Source organism: Marmota monax, unplaced genomic scaffold, assembly GCF_021218885.2.
Source record: "Marmota monax isolate L192 unplaced genomic scaffold, Marmota_monax_Labrador192_F-V1.1 WCK01_AAM20220418_F8-fsc00152, whole genome shotgun sequence".
NCBI classification, from domain to species: Eukaryota; Metazoa; Chordata; class Mammalia; order Rodentia; family Sciuridae; genus Marmota; species Marmota monax.
The window spans coordinates 1,557,935-1,574,576 of record NW_026694348.1 but is presented as its reverse complement, the minus strand read 5'-3'; the positions used below and the strand labels follow the sequence as shown (position 1 = coordinate 1,574,576).

At 39.5% G+C, this 16,642-nt stretch overlaps 1 protein-coding gene across 4 annotated transcripts in view; it reads left to right on the top strand.

The window, feature by feature from the left end:
* The window catches only part of Znf385d (zinc finger protein 385D), an 843,102-nt gene that overhangs the window by 671,409 nt on the left and 155,051 nt on the right, over positions 1 to 16,642 (top strand). The window lies entirely within an intron of this gene.

The following is a 16,642-nucleotide window of genomic DNA, read 5'->3' as shown; positions in this document are numbered from 1 at the left end:
TCCCCCGTTAGCTAATTTAACTCTCCTGTGTCACAGCTCACAGGCCTCTCTTCTCTCATCATTAGCTGAAGTCAACATTTCCCATACAAAGGTCATCCTTAGTGGTGATCATTTGCTACTGTGTAGAACAACATCTCTCTCTCTCTCTCTCTCTCTCTCTCTCTCTCTCTCACACACACACACACACACACACACACACAGTTTCATTTATCTGGTGTCAGCGAATTGTCCATTTCTTGCCCATAGCCTTGTCAATGGTGTGTGGTCATCCCTCGTAGCCACGGCTGTGGCCTACCTTAATGACTCTACCATGGCTGCTACTAAGGAATGGGTTATTTTTTTTTCCCCACCACAAACTATTCTTTACAGAAGAATGTTAATTAGTAACTGATAGATACAAAGATTGCCAGTGACAGCCCATTAATTCCATTTACTTTAATAGGACTTAGAACTCAGCTTGCAGTACAGCTGTATTCAGACTGGATTATAAATGTAATTTTTTGCATCATTAACTTCTCTGATTAATCTTAGACAGCAAATGCATAATTATCGGGGGGAATAGACACCCAGTATTTGCAACAAGGAGTCCACCTTTAAAGTCCTACTTTTGCAGCCTTCTTATTAACATCATTGTAAATAGGATAAGTTTTATAACGAAACAAACATTTCTCATTGTTTAATGGCTAACCCATGCCAGATATTTACTGTTTCTGAAAATAAATTGTGTGTGTGTTTGTGTGTGTGTGTGCATGCATATTGGCACAGCTCATATGTGTGCATGTGTGTGCACACACACATGCAGGGACAGTTTTGTTTGCCTACAGTGTTTGATTTGTGATGAGTTTACTTACGATGGATTGCATTAGTGATAAAACATCATGGGTAGTTTGGAGCTCAGAGCCCCTTGCCAATTCTGCCTCTTGGGTCCTTTGTGGAAACTTGCTTTTTGCAGGGGTGAAGTATACTGACAAGCATCATATTACAGCCACCCATGTTCCTTGGGGTGTATGACTCAGGCTTTAGCATATTGAGCAAAACTGAAAGGCCAAATCCAATTGGCTAAGGGTATTCAAATGAGAAAAACAGTGGGTTGAGATTAAAATGCCTTGCTTGCCTTTTAGTGCTGCCTGGTGCTAAAAGAAAAATGCCCTGGCAAACCAGTAGCCTGAAATACAATGCTCTGTGAAATGCCTGCTGTAGAGGAGACTAATCATTGACTAGTTAGTGTAAAATGGCACTTCATTAGCATGATGCATTCTGCTAAGGAAGATAGAGAAAGTCTCACCCATCTACTCACTGGAAGGAGTTATTAAGAGGGGACTTAGGAAATCAGGGCAGAGGGGAAGGTTTTAAAAAGTGTCAAGAGGAGGAGTCTTCTGTGATGAGTTGTGATTACTCCTTTAGAGCAATCAGCCTTATGTTAGCCCTTCTTCCTGGACTTAAGGGATGGGAGGCCCAATGTGTAGATCCTTTCTGGTTTCAAATTAAAATGTAATCAGAGGTCTGTTCTACAGACTGCTTTGTTTTCAAACATGTGAGGACTAGAAAGGATCTTAGCAGTATAGGGGAGTGGCTAAGGACATTTACTCCTGGTGTGAATCTGTTTAACACTTAATTTGCTGTTTTGACCTTAGGTAGGATTCTTAACTCCACCATACCTTGGGTGCACATCTGTACAGCAAAAACCTCTTAATGTTGAGCTGAGGAGAAAGTGAACCAGTGTATTTAAAGTAGGGGAACTATCCAGGTCACAGGAGCAGTCTGAAACTTTAGCTATGATTAGGGAATATCTGGTCTAACTACCTTGTTTTACAGATGCACACAGGAGGTCCTGGGAGTTGTCAAACCCTCAAGGTCATAAAGCTGGTTAGTAACAGAGCTAGGGCTCAAATCTATAACTCTTGAACATGGTCTGCCTCTGTGTACCCAGCACCCATTTCACATTGATTTCTTGATGGGAAAACTTTGGCAGGAAGAACTTATCATATGAGAGTTGAGACACCCTGCAGTCAGTTTTATTACATGAAAATGTAGAAATGAAAATTCAGTATCCTTAGTGGCTAGAGAAGCCAGAATTCTCTATTACTTAACACATTAAGGCTTGTAAATGTAGAAATTGTTATTGATGACACAGGATTCAAGGACAGAGACGATATTGCTGAAATCCAGGCTCTTGCAAAGAAGAAAAATATCAGGATTGTATTTTAAGATACTTAGTAGTAGCAAAATCATTGTGTACTTGTGATATAGGCAGATGTGGTACCTTCTGACCTTTCTGAGACTTTTCAAAAATAATTGAGGAAGAGAAACAATGATTTGTATATCATTTATTATAAAGAACTCTAGTGAAGGTTTGTAAGTGACAATGTGCACATTTCTTTTATAGCACATCACAGTTCCAGCTTCAAAGTGACCCCTGAGTTAGTAATTTCTGTCTCAATTATCAAAAGCATAGAAATATGAAAAATATATTGTCTCATGCATTTAGACAGTATATGCTGCAGTAAATAAGTGCTATTTCCAGACCTGTTTACTATTTCTTGGGGACATTTTAACTACCCACTTATTTAGTACAACTAGTGATATGATAGAGGCAGAACATGAGTTGTTTTAAAATTTTATCTTAGAGTAATTTTGTAATGAACTAGTTAGGTTTAGTTAGATGGAAAGGCTAGAGAAATATTTGTGGTTTGCAAGACTAAATATGTCCTGTTTTGTAGAGGTCATCTTGGGAATGAAAGTGTGTTTTGCTGTGACTAGTTATTTAGCATAATAGAAGAAGTCCCTTGGCCTCCTCCAAAAACTCTTCTGCAAGGAAATTGATTTTCTGATGGAAGGTACTGAAGGGTATCTTTAGCATCAGTGGAGAAGCAACTGATTTAGCACTATCAGTGAGTCAGATGTCTGTATATTCCCAGCAGTAAACAAGAATTAAGCCATTCCTTGCCCTGTTTCGATTACCCAGCATCCTTTGCAAGGAAACGGAGTGAATTGTGGCCACCCTGAATTCCCAGGTCACCACGTGCCAAGAGTTCTCACCCCTTCAGTTGACTTCTGTTATCATCACATCCTGCCCTTTGTATGATCACCGTAGAAGGGCTTTTATTTTTTAAATGTTTTATTTTATTCATTTAGTTTTTAGTCTTAGGGCAAAGGTAGTCTTAAGTTTTTTTTTATTTTATTAAAATTCTAATAGATTTCAACTTATTTAAATAGAGCAAACTTGATGACTGATTACAGTCTTTCTTTTCCTGTTTTCCATGAATTAATTCGATTCCTTAATTTTTTTCTATTCATTAATTCTGATTAGCCTTTCAGAAAGTTGTCTAGGTAAATAAACTGCTCAGATTTATGAAGCTGTTTGTGGATTCACTTGCGATGCCTCTTCCCCTCTTTCACTGCATAATGAGGTCTTTTGAAATAGGTTCATTTTTACCACTCTAACAACTCATACATATGTGCGTGTACACACACACACACACACACACACACACCTTCCACACTTTAGATATAGGAGACCTCAAAGACACATCGGCCACCTGAAACCCTAACCATCAATGAAAAATGATGGAAGGGATACCTGCAATAGCAACAAAACTATAGTGTTCTGAAGATTTAAAAAAAAAATAATGAGTAGAGGAAATGATTAGGGTGAGATCAATAGTATTAGGGCTATTAGAGAGTAGGTGACAAAAGTTACAGGCCGAGTCCCTGCTGTGTGACACCTTATGCTACATTTCAACAAGATGGTGAATACAGATTTGAATACAATACATTGGCACAGACATTTACCTGTCCACAACAATTGTGTTCTGCTTTCTCTGTGTGAGCTTTTGCTGGGACATGACTACCACAGGAACTTTGCTTCCCAGGTTTCCTGTGAGCTCAGCCATGTGTGCAAGTTCTAGCTAAAGGGATATAAATGGAAATGGGTAATACTGTGCTGCAGGCCTGGCTGAAAAGAATGCCCAATGCCATGTTCCTTTGTGTTTCTGACCATTCCTGTGTGACTGCAATCAAGAAGAATCCCTAAGGTAACCGTGAGGGAGTGCATTGTGTCCCTCCAAAATCCATGTGTTGAAGATCTGACTCCCAGGACTTTAGAATGTGACTATGTTTAGAGACAGGGCCTGGATGAAGAGGTCAGGGTCAAATGAGGGTGCTGGGGTAGGCCCTTATTCAAGTGGAATGGTGTCCTTAGGAGAGGAGATTAGGACATAAAGAGAGACACCAGAGGCCCATGCACACAAAGAAAGGCCATGTGAGGACACAGCAGGAATAGCCCTCTGCAAGTCAAGGAGAGTCCTCAGGAGAAACAGACAGTGCTCACACCTTGATCTTTGACTTTTAGTCTCCAGAACTGCAAGAAATAAATTTCTGTGGTTTAAGCCGCCTGGTCTGTGGTATTTGGTTATGGCAGTCCCTGCAAAGTAATGCAGTGACCTTAGAATGGCCTTAGAAACTTCATGTTAAAATGTCAAATAGGGTTCCTAGTTGATCACATGGATTAGTCTGACTGCAGACCCACTCACCCACTGATCATTTTCTTGAGCACAGAATTAAACCTTCTCTGCATGTGAGTCATTCTTACATCCTAATTGTTACAGCAGGTTGTCCCAGCTGGTAGAGGTTATTTCTGCACCTGGTTACCTTAACATACAGGGGCAGGAGTTGTTTACCCAAATAAATGGGATTTGATTTGCATGCAAAGGAGCTGAGGAACAAGAGTGTCTTACTTCCTCACAAAGCAGTGTCTCTAGGATTCATTTAAGTTGAACTTGCTTAGTCCAACTTTCCACCCCAGCGTTCTCAATGTTGTAGTCTAATAACACAAGTCTGCCATGTTTCTGGCACTAAGAGTTGGAAGGGCATTTGTTGCCTATAGGAACAGAAGTTCCTCTGATTACAGATGATTGTTGTGTTGCTACTGTCCTCTTTGCCTTCTCCTTTGTTTTGGTTCAGTCCTGTTGTAGTCAGTTTTGACCAGTAGTCCTGATTTTCCAGGAGACATGGAGGGAAAATTCTGATCTTCTTCCTTGGATTCACAGATACGCTCTTATTACATAGGGAAGCAGGTGTGTAAAACTCCATATGCTTTATAGGCTATTTTTTGTTAAAAGCCATTATACATTTACGTGAAAATATATCTCTGTAAATAGTATGCTAGTATGTCTTTGCAGCTCATATAATGTCATCATCATTTTTCTGAAATTAAGTCTACTTGTGAGTGTGTAATGATTAGTTCAGTATAGTTCTTTAATGTAGTTTTCTTTCTTTTTTTCTTCTTCTTTTTTTTTTTTTTGGTACTAGGGTTTAGGGATTGAACTCAGGGGCACTTGACCACTGAGCCATATCCCCAGCCCTATTTTGTATTTTATTTAGAGACAGGGTCTCACTGAGTTACTTAGCACATCACTGTTTCTGAGGCTGATTTTGAATTTGCGATCCAGATGCCTCAGTCCCCTGATCAGCATGCCTGGTTGGAGATACTTTATAAGTTGCCTATATTGTTTAGTGCATGCTGTTAGCTTTCCTAGTAGGAAAAGATTCTGCTAAGTTGTTTGATTCTGGACCATTACTGAAAGCTGAATGAATCCAAGGTTATGTCTGGGTACCCAGAACTGTGGCAATTTCTTTCATAGATACTTTTTTTATTTTGACAGACATGTTAATTATTTTGACTCCAATAAATGCATTGTGGTAAAAAGAGCAGGGGAGTTGTCACCATTTTTATAGAGGAAAGATAGTGGCTTATACTATAGAACCTAATAAGTTAGTTGACATGGACACAGGGCTTTTTTTTTTTTTGGATGCAGGGTAGGTGACTTTCAAGTTTTGAGCCAGTGCTTTCTCTTTCAAAATGCTATAGAAATTAATCTGACCCTCTCACTGGTTTTATATATCTGTGAGACTGATAGATTAAAAATACTGGTCTGTGATTTGATAACTGAAGAAATAAATAGATCCCACCATGCTGTCATCCATCTAAATACACATGTCTCTTGTGTGTCCACTTGAAAACGTCTTGGATTTAAATTCAACCTTGAAAAAGTTATATAACCTCCCTGGCTCTCAGTTTCTCAATCTGAAAATAGTTCATCATGACTCCTTCATGAGCTTGCTGAGGGTTAAAGGAAATAAAACCTCTGAACTGCCTCCAAGGATAGTGATTTCAGAAGATGTTAAGTAAATGTGCATTCCCTTCATTTTCCTCTTTATAACAGACATATGAAAATTAGTTTAGCCCTTATGGAAGTATCATGAGGAATGACAAGCAAAAGCACATGGGTGACTTTGTGCAAACTCATCCATCCTTACCAGAAAATCAGGGTGCACATGGCTTGCATCTGGGTGATAGTGAAGCACCAGGTGCATCTATTTTCAATTCCTTACAGGCTGAAGGTGGCATCATTCTTGGAGAAGATAATGATTTATTGGCTCTTTGTGGTTGCATGGAATTACAGCAACATGTAGTAAAGATGGTGCCTAATAATTTGGGGTCGATCCATTTAAAGCATTAGAGTTCATCACATTATTTTTGTTCTATATCATAAGGACATGGGATGATATTTTTCACATAACGTGCTTGTATTGTCAAAGAATATTATGTGTTATAGTCGTTTAGCAATCAGGAAAAAAAACAGCAATGTCTTATCATTTCTAGTTTATAGAAGAAAAATAAACCTCAAGATCAGAAAGGTAAAGACTTTTCTTCTAGGTTATACGGTCAGTAAAGATTAGATCTCATACTGGAATGGAATGCATCACATGCAGTTTAATTTTCTTTCTTCGCATAAGGAGTCTTATAGAGTGGGAACAGTTTAGATTTAGGTCACAGCTCTGCACCTTAACTTCTGTGTGTGTTAGTATCCTATGTATAAAATGGGAAATAATATATATCTCTGCTTCAGACAGCCTAGGGGGGCTCCCAGGAATGCCACCTTCTAGTATTCCATCTTGTGTAGCCCGTCTGCTCCAATGTGGCAGGATCTGTAGTATGCTCTAAGCAGCAGAATCGGGTAAAGGGGATGGGACAAATGTGATCACATGGAGAAGATTAGGTGACCTTAGCACCAGGAGATTCTATTCCCTGTTGACTTTGAAGAAGTAGGTTTCCATGCTCTAGATCATTGGACATGCACAGGGAACTGGATACTACTAACAGCCAGGAGAGTGAGGCGGATCCTTTCCCAGTGTTGCTTTAGATGCGGCCACATTCCAGGCTGACACATTGGCTGCCACCTTGCACAGATTCTAGATAAGCTGTGTCTGGACGCTTGATCTACAGAGACTGTGTGAAAACAAAACACAACATTGTTTTAAGCCACTAGGTTTGCAGTAATTTGTTTATTCATCAGAAGGTAACTAGTGCACCTAAAGAGAACTGTTATGGGACCAAATCTGTTAATAAATGGTGTTTATATCTATGTTAGACACATTCTAATAACTCAATAAAAGTCAGTGCTATCAGCATACTCTCCTCCTTCATTCAAAAATAAGAGAATTGTAGAGTCATGTCCTGATATCTGTGTTCTTTCGCAGTTGACTCCAAGCTGCCTGTCTTTTGTTGTAAATACAATCCCCTGAAAGCTCACTGTGAGTCCTTAATTATGTCCCTGGTGTGTGTGTGTGTGTGTGTGTGTGTGTGTGTGTGTAAGAGAGAGGCAGATACACAGACACACACACACACTGTGGCCTAAATTTTTCTTACAATTCTGGGTCATTTTAATGAATCAACCTAAAAAATATTTAAAGAAACTAATTCTGGTATAGTGGCTTATTCATCAAGATGTTTTGATTACATGTGCCAGAAATCAAGTTGGATAACTTTAAGAGCAGTGGGGAACTTATTTGCTTGCATATTGGGGAATGGTAAGAGTAAAAGCTAAGGACAGATGGAAGGAGGGATTTAAGTGCCATCAGGCCTCTCTCTTCTTCTTTATTTGCATCTCATCTCTCCACATGTGGGCTTTATTTGTCTATGTGTGGCTTTGGAAAGCCAGCCAGTATTAACAGTTTCATGACCAGAATGTCCAGGAACATTCTTAGCATCCTCTTCTTTATTTAATTATAGTTTTTTTCCCCACATTTTTATTGATGCATTATAGTTGTACATATTGATGCTATTTACTGTTACATATTTGTGCATGCACACAATATAATGGTATGATTTGGCCAATGCCATTCCCCAGCACTCAGCTGCTCCTTGAAAAGAAGTCTAGAGATGAATATTATTGGCTCCCATTAGGTTTCTCAGTGACACCTTTGACCAATGATATCCTACCACAGATCAAGATACTCCAAGAGGCTAAACATAGTTCTTCATGAAACTCCTGGGGGAAGGGATAGGTCTATTCTCAGAAAGAAGGTAGAAAGACATTAACTAGGCAAAAGAGTGATGTCTAGAATTTATTTGGCAACCTTATTCTCAAGTTCCTGGGATTTAAATATTTACTGCTGGAAAACCTGATTTGGATAACATTCTTTATAAATGAGCCATTTGGCTTGTCAATAGATGATGATTATGCAGCATAAATTGACTATACACTTCAGAGCACTTTTTTCTTCTTATTTTAATTAGTGATTCTGGAATGAAAAGCCCAGAGATGGGAATCTGAAAACAATTAATGGTAATTCTATCTATAGCTGACCCTAATTATTTAGCTCAATTGGCTAGAGCTACGTGTTAATGAGGCAGATGTGGTGGGTAAATCCCTGTGTGGACCAGTTGGCTTTACTCTGTTCTAGAATGCGGACTCTACTTATTCTTCTAACCTTCTTCTGAAAACACCTGCTTTCTGCTGTGGAGCAGAGCAAGTGAAGTTATTTAACACAATTCTGCTTGTCACAGCTGGGCAAACAACTCCAAGGTAACTCCTTGTCAAAGTGGCCAATAGTCATTTACATTGATGAAAGATGGCATGCCTATTTTCATATTTATGTATTTGATTATATCTCAAGGTTATCTGACTTATCATTGACAACATGTTTAGAAAGAATTTTCCTCTTTGTCTCAATGGAAGTCTCATCCCAACCCATTCTTAGGGGAATGAATGAAACTTAGGAATTTAAACAAAGTTGAAGAGGAATAAATGTTAATACTAATGATTTCAACTGGCCTTGCTTCCATTGTACAATAGGATTTGTAACTACTGTCATTTGCATGTGGAATTTTGAATCTTCTTCATGAAACTAGAAATGAAACTTTACGTAGACAGTCACTATGGAGACCATCATAGCAACACAAACAACCGACATCCTATAGCTCAGGAGTTGGGGTAACTGCTTTCCGTATATTAATTTAATTTTGCAACAAACTGCTTAGGTAAATTGTTTTCCATATTCTACAGCAGAGGAAATAGGAGGATAGATAAATATTTCTTATTTGATATTTCCGTGATACAAAGGTTTGAGCCTAAGTAATCTGAAGCCAGAGCCCATACTTTTAGCCTCTGCTAATTCATGCTCATGGTTTAATAAGCAGTAAGGCATAGAATTTGTGTTTTTAATTATAATCCTGAAAATGCACAGAATTATCAGAAAAAAAGGTGCATTTTTGTATCATGATTACTTGATGTGTTAGCTTTTCATCATTGTGACCAAAATACCTGAAAAGACCAATGTAGAAGAGGCAGTTCATTTTGGCTCACAGTTTCGGAGCTTCAGTCCATGGTCGGCCAACTCCATCACTCTTGGCTTGAGGTGAGGCAGAGCATCATGGCAGAAGGACATGGTAGGGAAAGGGCACCTTGCTCATGGGAGCCAGGAAACAGAGGGAGAGCTCAATGAGCCAGAGTTAAAATATAAACCATTAACATATACCCAACTTCCTACAGCCATACCCCACTTGCCTGCAGTTACCACCCAGTTTAATCCATTTGATGGATTAATAATTTGAATGGACAATCTACCCATTAGGTAACAGCTCTCATAATCCAACATTGTTACCTCTAAACATTCCTGGATTAACATGGGAGCTTAGCAGGGATACCTCATATTGAAACCATAATGTTTGGCTAAAGGCAACACTACATTATTCAAAGTTGCTTATATACACGTTAGTGAAAGAGGTCATTTCTTGAGAGAATAAAGTGGCATCTCAGGAACTCAAAGGCAGGAATGACAATTAGACCTCCTGGAAGAATGAGAACAGAATGCAATCAAGGACCTGGGTTTCTCTGTGTCTCCTCCAGAACTGGGTGATCTCTCATCTCTGCTTCTCTGGAGCTGAGCATTTGTTCTCTGTCTCTGTAGCTGGCTTTCTTATTTGAACAATAGTAGCCACTGGCCTAGATTTTCATAGGATGTTTTCACCCAGGCACCAAAAGAACCTAAACCAGTACTCCAAGGCCCAAACCTAAATTCCCAGTAGAAAGAATGGGTGTTCTCTCTTAAAAAAAAAAAAAAAAAAAAAAACAGAGGACAGCAGGGTCTTCCAAGAAGATGATGTGGAGGCTAGAAAAAAATGAGGGGCAGAGCATATTGTGTGGCCCCATCAGTCAATGTAAGTATACTCTCCAGTCAGGTTGGTGATGATATAGATAAGACCACCAGAAAAGTAGAGTGTACAGTTTATTTATATACAGTTTTATGTAGGAAGTTCTGGGTTCAAATTGGCACATAGCTGCTGTGCTGCCTTTTGGTTAGGCTATTTTGGTTTTGCTTTTTTTTTTTTTTTTTTTTTTAGTTTTCATATGTTTTGATTTTGTTATCTACTGAGTGACTAGGAATAAATGCCATCCATAGTTGTTGGAGGATGACATGAAGACACTAATGTAAGTTTCTTCCACTAAACAGGAAGTAAATGTCATTCCTTTTGTAGGTTAGTTAATTTCATACTTGTTTCTTACTGTATTTTGTGTGTGTATATATAACTGTTTGTGAATCTGTGTATATTTGAAATGCTGTTGAGTGTTGTTGTACATATGATAAACGTTAAGAATAATTTTTGCCCAGAGGTTTGGGAGGCTGAGGCAGGAGGATCATGAGTTCAAAGCCAGCTTTAGCAACTTAGCAAGACCCTAAGCTCCTCAGCAAAATCCTGTCTCTCAATAAAATATGAAAAAGGCTGGGGATATGGCTCAGTAGTTAAGTGCCTCTGGGTTCAATGCCTGGTACCATCGGCGCCCCACCCCACCTGGCCCCCAAAATTAAATAAAATAAAAAAGAAAGAATTATTTTTGAGGAGAATAAATCACAGCTGGAAAGTCAAATTTGATTAATGTGGCTGCATTCTCTCTATCAAAACTGAGGAGCTGGTTTAATTAGAAGACTGCATTCCTCACTTTTGCCTGATAATGCATGATTTCCTGTGAGTATGAAAGCGACTGAGTGGAAACAAGATACTCTTCACCCCACAACCATCAGAGATGTGGGAACTTTGTCCGTTTGCTCCAGAATTGCTTGGAAGAAAATAGTTTTCACCCTTAAGAGACATCATTTTTCAAAAGCGAACAGCTTTCTGCCTCAACATAGAGGTTAAATCCTCATTATCTCCACAGAGAGAGATGGTGGGACGGTGCTGACGGTGGGTGGAAAGGTCTGGCAGTGGACTGTGTTTAATAGAAGCCATGGTCACTGCCGTGCAGATGCTTCCTGTAGTCAAAACCTTTTGTTTTCTGGTTCAGGTCCACTTCTGAGAGAGCCTGATTGATGTAGTACAGATTGTCTGTTCTGGGAGTCGGGAGACCTGGCCCTCTGCCTCTGATCTTGCTGGATTTTCAGACTCTGAGTCTGTCAGGCCTCAGTTTCTTCATCTATTTCAAATACAGACTGAAGTTACCTATGGATCTAAAATTTATTAATGGTGTTCCTGGTGTACATAGAATATATGGCATTTCACACGCTCTCTGTGGGTCACTTGGGTACCAGAAAAAGTATGTCCAAAAAGTCTATTAGAAGGATGTTTCATAAAAGAACTAAGCTCTCAGAGGTAAGAATTTGGCTAAAGGAACCAGTAAGTCATGTCAAGGCACCCAGAGGTGGCATCACTGTATTGAGCCTGAAGGGATGGCAGGGGGTGGTGGTGGTGGTGTGGTAACATTGCTGGAGTCCCGGAGAGCTGGGGCTGTGTGGATGGGGCTGCACAGCTTGAGCTGTGGTCCTCAAAAAGCAGCAGCTACTCTCAGTGTGGTGTGAGCAATTAGAGAAGATATACTATGACACTCACCTCTGTCCCTAAGTCCTCTTGTCCATAAGTGTGTTGGCTAACCATAATCAAATCAGGTGGAAGGGATGCAGGTGGTGGAGTCCATGAAGTGGGTCTCCCAGGGAATAGAGGCCAGAGAAAGGGTGTGGAAGGAGGTGACAGAAGGAGAATACAAGCATTGTCTTGTGCATTTTAAGATGTATATTTTGTCATTTTTATGTATGCAGTATATATGAATTATTTTGCATTCGATGCTTCAAATATTGGATAGCATTGAATAGACATAGGCTGTTGTATGGAATGTTTTACTCTCAAGTGTGTAAATATAAGGATCAAAGTGCAATGGTTTGTATGTGATTTGTCCCCCAAGAGTTCATGGGTTCTGACATGTGACATTAGCACCTTAAAATTGTCTTCAGGCTGCTCCCATTTCTCTCCTTCCTACTCATTGCTCATCTCTTTTTTTAATAGGAAGGTGGCTGGGTCACTGGGGCCACTGCCCTTGGAGGAGATTAATGTGGGTCTCTTGAGGCTGTCCTGTGTACTTGGCTTCTTCTTACCTTAACCATTTCTGATGCATCCAAAGGCCAAATAGATGGGGATGTCCAATATGGGACTCCCAGCCTCTAAAACTGTTAAGTCAGTAAAATTCTTTTCTTTATAAGTACCCGATCTCCGTAATTTTTAATAGCAATAGAAAATGAACAAACACACAGGGCAAGAATCTTTCATATTCCTTCATATATAACCTTGAAATGAAAAATACCTCACTCACCAGATGGTAGTGATGATCAAATAAGATATTAATAACAAGTAATCTTCACACTATCCCTATGCTATAATTGTTTTCATTTTATAGATGGAGAAACTGAGGCATGAAGAGGTTGTACGTACTTTCTTCACTCTGTCCCCTGGCTGCTATGACTTACTGGACAGGGTTACCAAATGCTCATATCAGGTGCACTATCAGGTGCACTATACAGCCTATCTTTTCGTAGCTGAACCCCCATCAGGGCTCAGCTCTCCTTTTGCTTCTTTCCTCAACTCCCAGCCTATTCCCAGGAAATAAAGGCCTCTAACTCCCAGGCCACTCCCTCTAATGATCTCGCCTCCAACTCTGCAGCCCCCAAGCTCCCACCCTCTCATGAAAGCTGCATGCCTTTTATCCCTTTCTACTGATAAGTGCCAGGACTGTTTAATCTCCATTTAAGCTCTTTCTTCCTCACTCCAGACTCTTTCAGTGGTCTCCCCCATTTTCTCAGGCCTCTTTCTCATGGTAGAGGTTTGCTCAGAGCTTCTCTTTGCCGGAGCATTTGGATTTTTTCAATGGGTAGCATGTGAGGACCATGATGTGCCACTAGTCACCACCCTCGAGTGTCTTTTCTGTCCTTTCGTTGCCCACTGATATTTCATTATATTTCCTATTAAAAAAAAAAAAAAGAAAACAAAAACAACCAACAAAATCAACAGCTCATCATTAGCACCTTAAAATTGTCTTCAGGCTGCTCCCATTTCTCTCCTTCCTACTCATTGCACATCTCTTTGGAGAGTTTGCTGCACTAAGTGACCCCATTTCCTTACCACCTACTCACCATTCAAACTCCTTCAACCTAGTTTCTTTCCACCTTCCCCTACTAATTACTTTCTCTAACTTTATCCGTTAATCACCAGCATCACTATTCTGAGGCATCACCTCATTTTACCTCCTTGAATTTCACATTGGGAACCACCCATCCCTTCTTCCAATACCTTTTATCTGTGGGTTCTGGAACACAAAACACTCCTACTTTTCTCCTACTCCTTTCTGTTTTCTCTGCTGACTCATCATCTTCCATTTCTAAAACTAGATAGCCCTCTCACATAGCACTGCCAGGCCAATCCCCCACAAGGTAGTTGGAATTCCTGAACATCTCTCATGTCTCTTCCCAGCTTGAAAAACCAAAGCAAAAGCCAAGCAAACAAAAAGCTTTCTGCCTCTTTGTAATATAAACAAAGGGAAAGTGACTCTTCACTTTGGCAGTCAGTTCCACGGGTCTGAACACCAGGAGACTTTTTAAGCATTTCTCCTACATAGTAGATACTCACCATGATCACCACAGTTCTCCCTTTTAAAACTTTTCCCCATCATGTTCTTCCCTCCACCAGTATTAGGTATCTTAGGCCATGTTTGCTTATCCTAACAAACACCTTCAAGTTCCAGTAGTTGTACAAAGGGAAAGTTTATTTTTACTCTTGAGGATGGATGTGACACAGCAGGACACTCTGTCCAGCCCACTTCAAGCTTATTTCTTCAACTTAACACAAGTATTTCTTTATGACTGGAGGCTTTTCACTGCCTCAGCCTGGAGCTCAGCAAAGTCACCTCTGCTCCTAGTTCATCAGCTAAGAACTGAACACATGGGCCTGAGTAGAGTCTACTCCACGCACAGAATTCCTCCAGCAACTTCCCAGGATGAAGCACTACCTCCTCATCCAGGCCAGTCAATAATATCACTCTTTCAATCAGCACAATCTATCCGTAGGTAAACATCCTTAGGGTAATATCAACAGACTTTGAAAAAAAAAACTCATTTATTTAATAGTTATGTAATTTTAAATATGATAGTTGTGTGCAAATTAAAATATCAAAGATTTAAAAAATGAAAAGTAAATACCATCACTTATGCTTCCAATTCTGTTTCCTAGAGTGCTTGTTCTTTTTCAACCAAAATTTTATCATGGTATCATACAAAAGTCATATATATATATATATATATATATATATATATATATATGTATGTATAAATGGAATCACTAGACCTTCAGTTCTGCACTTGGTTGTTTTCACTTACATTTGAGGTTTTTGAGGTTTTTCTACAGAACTTACAGAGAACTAGCTCGCCCCCCTCCCCAATACTGTCTATATAGATGTAACAATTTATATAACCAGCATACTTTAATGAGCACTTATTTAACCAGGTTTGGACTCTTTCATAAATGGCTACAGTCATCATTAATGTACCTAAGGGCAGGAGAATATGGTTATGTTGTGTTTGCAAACAGAATTGCTGGGTCTGCCGGAACCCATGCTTGTAACTAGGAGAGACGTTGCCAAATCTAACCTCTAGAACAAAATAAAGTAAAATCTAAACTCAACTGTGGCACTGATCTATGTTCCTTCCAACATTGTCTAAGAGTGCTGTTTCTCAGCTTCTTATTAGTAATATATAGTTCCAATCTTTCAATAGCCTAGTTAAATTATATGCATCTTCAAGAGAAGTTCTCTGTATTCACATATACATGCATATATATGACAAGATGAACATATAAACATACATTTGTATCTATATATATGCATACATGTGCATATAAACATCCATTTCTACGTAGTTTTGTACATAGAAAGTGTTCAGTATGGTTATTTAATTTTGTTTTCTTTCTTTTTGGGGTAAGGGAATGGATGTTAAATGAGAATAGGTTTTGAGTAAAGACAAAGACAGGAGATTCCTGATATGAACAGAAGGAATAGAGATATCAGAAATGGACACAGGAGGGATACATTGGGTTTGTCAGAACAGTAAACAGGTCTTTTTGTCTCGAAGGACAAGAGTAATGATGGAGACAATTTAAAAAGTAGCTTATACTCATATTTTAGTGGCTCTTAAATGTGGGCTAATGGGTTCTGTTTTAACACTTTAGAAAGAGCAATCATCAGGGAGGACAGAGACCCAAGTTCTACTTCTGGTTTTGCTGTTAACTGACTCTGGTTTAGTATTTGGGTTTCCTGTATGTCTTGTCTTCATCTGCACAATGAGGAGTTCCAATTCTGCCTTCCTTTATTCTTTCCATCAGAAGTCGTCACCTACCTGCCAAAATGTCCAGGTAAGCTGTGTTAGCAGTTTTTGGGTAAAAAAGATGAATAAAATAGCCTGGTTCTTCTCTCTGAACATAAAGTTTGTGGAGATCAGAGACAAAGATGAAAAGACCTGGCAGCATTGTGACCTGTGCTCCAAATGAAGGCACGAAGGGAGGGCATGGCCTCTTAGTTGGAGGACCTCATCAGCAGAGCAGGCATGCCCAGGCTGCCATGGGTGGGATCTACTGCCCACCCATGTATTAAAATCTGCTTTCTTTAAGTGACTTCACATTTAGCAACCTTAGCAGAATGAAGTGGTTGCTCTGATACAGTCTCACCAGTGCTCAGAGTTAGCTGGTAGCTGCTTTATTTATTTATTTATTAATAGAAGATTTTCATTTGCAAAGGAGGCCAGATGTCTCCGTTCCCCGGTGTCTCTTTCCCAGGGGTTTTCTCCATCTTGGGAGAGCAGCCTCCAATCTTGCATGTTCCTTTTTTCCTCTTGAGGTTTTCTTGTAACACTTTGTTCTAATCAATTGGAAGTGTTCATGCTAATGAATTTGCACAAATGGCCTCATTAGTTGGTGTTTTTATCTTTCTTGAGGTTTTGAATGTTTTACTTCATTCATGCAAATGAGTCAGCAGCAAGAATTCAGATC